At 45.9% G+C, this 6293-nt stretch overlaps 1 protein-coding gene across 1 annotated transcript in view; it reads right to left on the bottom strand.

The window, feature by feature from the left end:
- LOC107114285 (glutamate decarboxylase 1-like) overlaps positions 1–6293 on the bottom strand; it is a gene marked incomplete at its 3' end in the record, with an annotated part of 15881 nt that overhangs the window by 3118 nt on the left and 6470 nt on the right. The window lies entirely within an intron of this gene.

Consider the following 6293-nt stretch of genomic DNA (forward strand, 5'->3'; position numbering starts at 1 on the left):
AGCAGGAACTCCTTTGCATGTGAGGCCACACACCCCTAATGTAGCCAATCCTAATGAGTGTCTGCCGTTGGGTGTGGCCTATTATGCTAATGAGTCCCTGCTCGGCATGGCCAACTTGGGAGCCAGCCGGAACTCCGTTCCTGTGCGTTCCTGCCCCAAAATAGCCCTGGTTTCATATAATCCAACTTGTCTTTATAGTTCAAGGAGTTCGTCTAAAATGTAGCCAATCCTAATGAGTTCCTGCTGTTGGGTGTGGCCTATTATGCTAATGAGTTCCTGCTGGGCGTGGCCTACTTGGGAGCCAGCCGGAACTCCGTTCCTGTGCGTTCCTGCCCCAAAATAGCCCTGGTTTCATATAATCCAACTTGTCTTTATAGTTCAAGGAGTTCGTCTAATCTGTACCCCTCTGAGAAATTCAGGTAATTTCTTCTATGGAGGCTAAAGTCGGGATCACAAAAGAAAGCCTCAAAAATGTGTTCAGCTATTGGCAACACTCAGGCGTGGCAACAAATAGCTTCTGTTGAACAACACCCAGCAAATAACAGGATGGGGAGGGAGGAGCCTTCTGCTGCCGTCTAAAATCTGAAGCATGAATCACCAGCTTGCCATCAGGCCCATCAGGAAACAAAGATCACTGTACAGCACGGTTCTACAGTAAATACACAATGAGAGTCTAGCCCAAAGGCTGTTTAATTAGTCTCCTCTTTCCTTTGATAAAAACCTTTCCTTTGATCAGATCTTTTGATCGTGTTGCACCTTATCCAAATACTTTTGTCCTTTGATCCTTTCCTATGGCACAGCTGTAGTAACGTTCGCTGAGCAGCAATGTTAATGAACTATTAGCGTATCGAAGTTTGAGTTTCCAGTTAAAGAGAGATGCTAGGACACTCCCCACAGTTCGCCTCCCCCCCCAAAAAAAGGGCAAACCCACAACTTGTTGCCCATAACGAGAGCCAATTGGGTGTAGCGGTTCAAGTGTCAAACTGGGATCCGGGAGAGCGGGCTTGCTTTCACCACTCTGCCATGGAAGCTTCTGGGCCAGTCACAATACACTCAGCCTGACCCACTGCACAGGGCTTCCACAAGAACAAGATGGAGGAGAGAAGGGTGTGAGCCACTTTGGGTACCCAGTGGGAGGAAAAATGGGGTAGAAATGAAATAAATGCAGAAATACATAAGAACATAAGAGAAGCCAATGTTGGATCAGGCCAATGGCCCATCCAGTCCAACACTCTGTCACACAGTGGCCAAAAATACCAGGTGCCATCAGGAGGTCCAGCAGTGGGGCCAGGACACTAGAAGCCCTCCCACTGTTGCCCCCCCCAAGCACCAAGAATACAGAGCATCACTTGCCCCAGACCGAGAGTTCCTATCTATACCTTGTGGCTAATACCCACTGATGGACCTCTGCTCCATATGCTTATCTAATTCCTTCTTCTTCTTTTTTAACCATAATATTTTATTAGATTTTAACTTAGAACATAACAAATAAAAACAGGTTCTCAAACAACATCTTAACAATTTTTCATATATATGTCAGTGTGTATACAGACTTCCAATTTGACTTACTCAAATACTGATAAAAGTTTGCTAGCTTATTAATAACAATGAGTATTGTGCTGCACTAATCGCTTTCCAGTCAAAAGACTCAAAGGTTAACTTATCCACAATCGGATACCATTTACCAGTTGGATTCATTAGTTCACATTCATTTTGATCATTCGTGTTAAAAATGGAAACGGTTTCTAATAAAAAATATTCCCATACTTTAGATAGCCATAAATTAATTGTCGGAGGATGTTCGTCTTTCCATTTCTTATCAATAACATTTTTTGCGGCTGTAAAGAGTAGATTTATCAATTTTCTCTGTTTGTTGGGAATGTCACTCTCAGGCCACAAATTCAGCAACATTAGTCGAGGATCTAGGGGAACATCGCAACCTACATCCTTCTTGAAGCTGTCCATGCTTGTAGCCACCACCACCTCCCGTGGCAGTGAATTCCATGTGTTAATCACTCTTTGGGTGAAGAAGGACTTCCTTTTATGTGTTGTAACCCGACTGCTCAGCAATTTCATTGCGTGCCCACGAGTTCTTGTATTGTGAGAAAGGGAGAAAAGTACTGGCTATTGTCCATGTAGCTCCCATGATCTGAAGAGTACCTTTTTTGGGTGGCCAAGAGGAAACACTCTCTCCCCAGTGGAAAAAAATGTCTGGATCGAAACCCTGTGTTAGTAAATCTCCTTGCACCTGTTAAGTCCAATCGGACCTCCTTTAGAGAGCACATTGGAGTCAGCTTATTTTTCATTTCTGGGAAGGCTGTCATACTGAGAAGGAGAGCAGAGGAATGGCAAAACCAATAGGTGTGCTGACTCCAATCCGCTCTCTAAAGGAGGTCCGATTAAGACGTCCAATCAGACCTTTTTTAGAGAGCGGGTTGGAATCAGTACACCTATTGGCTTTGCCATTCCTCTGCTCTCCTTTTCAGTATGACAGCTTTCCTTCCATCTTGCCAGAAATGAAAAATTAGCCCAATGGCCTCCATATGACAATCTATTTCCATCTTGCCAGAAATGAAAAATAAGCCCAATGGCCTCCATGTGACAATCTATATATATTTTAGTGACCTGTGGCCACCATCTGTGGATATCTAAATCTGCGGATTGGAAGAGACTTTTCTGAAAACCTGGGGAAACCCTCGGTTTGCAGGAAAAACTTAAATCTTCAACAACAACAACAAAAACAACCCACTACCACAGGGGGTTAAATTCCCCCCAAAGTAAAATAGTGTTCTCTGCACAAGTGCAGAGAACACACCTATCTCAGTAGTTGGGGGGGACCAGGAGCCATGCTGGGTCCCACAGAAGCAGTAGCACACCCTGGGTCTCTGCGCTGGGCCCAGTGGCAGTGGACACACAGCCTGGGAGCTGTGCTGGGCTTGGCAGTGGCAGAGCAGCCACAGAGAGCTCAGGGGCCACACTAAACCCAGCAACAGAGCACCCCAGGGCTCCATGCTGGGCCCAGTGGCGGCTGCGCAGCCCAGGAGCTGCACTAGGCTCAGTAGCAGCAGCCCAGCCCAGGGAGAAACTGGTGGCCTCTCCAGGCTTGGCGACAAGCATCAGCACAGCCCAGAAGTCACGTTGGACACAGCGGTGGAGGCACAACTCAGGGAGAGTACGGGGCCATGTTGGGCCTGGTGGTGACTGCCAAACAGCCCGGAGCTCCATTCTGGCCTGGAGGTGGCTTCTGGAGAACCTGGGGGCCACACTGGGCTCAGCAGAGAGTCAGGGGGAGATGGGATCCTCCCCCCCCCCGAGTCTTGTGGGGCCCCACTTGTTAAGTATAAAATATAACCTCACAGAATAAATGGCCTTTATAAGCATATTAAATTAGATCAGTTGAAGTCACTAGAGGTTTTTTTCCCCAGTGACAATGTTTACAGGCTTTGAAGCTGAGCTACTCTTACATACTGTATCACTGAGGAATATTAATAGTATTTGGGTATGTGACCTTTAAAATCAAAGATTCTGCAAAAGAGAAAAATCCATTGTGAAAAATCAGTGTCTTTCCTTCTAAAAGCTTTTGAGCACTGAACATCTGGTCTTTGATGCTGTCCAAATTTAGTCAATAAGAGCCGCCTTTGTTCCAAATCCATTACTGGACATTAAAGAGAGAAGAAAAATGATTCCAGTTGTTGGAATTTTCCATAAGAACTCAGCACAGACATCATTTTTGCTCTTATTTGAAGTTATCAACAGCCTCCCCATTGACTCTGGTTGACTGGCATTCTACACACTCTTTATCTTTCCCATTCATCCTTTATGGATGTTTATACAGTTGTTGTTCTCTGAAAATTTCACCCTGAAGATGTTTCGGCTGTTCGTGCAAACAGTAGCAAGAAGCTTAAAGAGATATGTTTGGGGCTATGGAGACAAAAAAAATGATTACTTACAATATTAAAGAGTAGCACTGTGCACCTCTGTGTTACTACACTCACTCCAACCCAAGTCCATTCAGTTTAGAGCTGCCAGCCTGCAGGTGGTAACTTATACAAAAGATACAAACCGTGCCTAAATAGCGAAAAACATCCAACAGTCAATGAATACGATAATCTGAACCTATATAAATAGTGTAGTTTATCAAAAATACAATATAATAGAAACGCAAAAATACATGGTCCAAGAAGAAGAAGAAGAAGAGATTGGATTTATACCCCGCCCTTCACTTGGAGTCTCAGAGCGGCTTACAAATCCCTTTCCCTTCCCCTCCCCACAACAGACACCCTCTGAGGTGGGTGGGGCTGAGAGAGCTCTGACACAAACTGCTCTTTTTCAAGAACAGCTGTGCCAGAACTTGTGACCATGCCCAAGGTCATCCAGCAGCTGCAAGTGGAGGAGTGGGGAATCAAACCTGGTTCTCCCAGATTAGAGTTTGTGCACTTAACCACTACACCAAACTGGCTCTCCAAATACATAAATAACCTTCAGAAATAGTCCAAGTCAAATTCCTCAAACAGTAAAAAGTCTGAACATCAGTGTTTATAATTCCTCTTCGCAAAATGTGTCTCACTGCTTGTGTATCCACTTGGGTCAGGAAAATCAGTGTTTGGACTTTTCACTGTTAGAGGAATTTGACTTGGACTATTTCTGAAGGTTATTTGTATATTTGGACCATGTATTTTTGAGTTTCTGGCTATTATGTTTTTGACAAACCACACTATTTATACTGGTTCGGATTATCGTATTCATTGACTGTTGAATGCTTTTCGTCACTTAGGGACGATTTGTATCTTTTGTATAACTTACTCCCTTCCAAGCCTCCGGGTGGTGCCTGGAGATCTCCTGGGATTAGAACTGGTCTCCAGGCGACAGAGATCAGTTCCCCTGGAGGAGGAGAAGAGGAGATTGGATTTATTCCCCCCGCCCCCATTGAGGTCCCTCCCCTCTCCAAGCCCCGCCCTCCTCAGGCTCCACCCCTCCAAATTTCTATGTATTTCCCAGTTTGGAGCTGGCAACCCTAATTTCAGATCAATGGGTTTAAACTGGATTAATTGTTTTCATTGTAATCTCCATGAGCGCTGCCAACAAACCAAGTCAATGAGCTTCGAAGACTGCAACTCTGTTTTTTGTTGTTATTCAGTTGCACAGTCGAGTCCGACTCTTCGCGACCCCATGGACCAGATCACGCCAGGCCCTCCTGTCTTCCTGAAGTTTGCTCAACTTCATGTTCGTTGCATCGATGACACTGTCTAACCATCTCATCCTTTGCCGTCCCCGTCTTCTTTGACCTTCAATCTTTCCCAGCATCAGGGTCTTCTCCAGTGAGTGCTCCCTTCTCATTTGGTGGCCAAAGTATTTGAGCTTCAGTTTCATTATCTGGCCTTCCAGGGAACAGTCAGGGTTGATTTCTTTTAGGATTGACTGATTTGATCTTCTTGCAGTCCAAGGGACTCTCAAGAGTCTTCTCCAGCACCATAGTTCAAAATAATCTATTCTTCGGCGCTCGGCCTTCCTTATAGTCCAACTCTCGCAGCCATACATGACTACTGGGAATACCATTGCTTTGACCATGCGGACTTTTGTTGGCAGGGTGATGTCTCTACTTTTTATCATGCTGTTTAGGTTCGCCATCGCTTTCCTCCCAAGGAGCAGGCGTCTTTTAATTTCATGACTGCTGTCACAGTCTCTTTTCTTCCACGCAAGTGAAAAATATATACTCCATTTTCTGGGTCTCACCAGCATTCCCTCCCTTCTCATTAAGGAGGAGGAGGAGATTGGATTTATACCCCGCCCTTCTCTCGGAATCTCAGAGCGGCTTACAAGCGCCTTTCCCTCCCCCTCCCCCACAACAGACACCCTGTGAGGTAGGTGGGGCTGAGAGAGCTCTTTCGAGGACTGCTCTTGAGAGAACTGTGACTGACCCAAGGTCACCCAGCTGTCTGCATGTGGAGGAGTGGGGTGCACAGTCCAGCTTTTAAAGTTAGGATATTCCCTACCCTTAGACATCTCTCCCTTCCATAGAGATCAGGAGGGAGGATAGCCCTGAAGTGGGAGGATGGGCTCCAAACCAAGGGATCCCCTGCCCCCACCTGAGGACTAGTGGCAACCCTCACACCATCTGTCTACAAGAGACTGATGATGAAGAAGGAGGAGGAGAAGAAGAGATTGGATTTATACCCCTCCCTTCACTCAGAGTCTCAGAGCGGCTTACAAACTCCTTTCCCTTCCCCTCCCCTCCCCACAACAGATACCCTGTGAGGTAGGTGGGGGCTGAGAGAGCTCTTGACACAAACTGC

This window comes from Gekko japonicus, unplaced genomic scaffold (genome assembly GCF_001447785.1).
Source record: "Gekko japonicus isolate JY-2015 unplaced genomic scaffold, Gekko_japonicus_V1.1 scaffold5051, whole genome shotgun sequence".
Taxonomy (NCBI): domain Eukaryota; kingdom Metazoa; phylum Chordata; class Lepidosauria; order Squamata; family Gekkonidae; genus Gekko; species Gekko japonicus.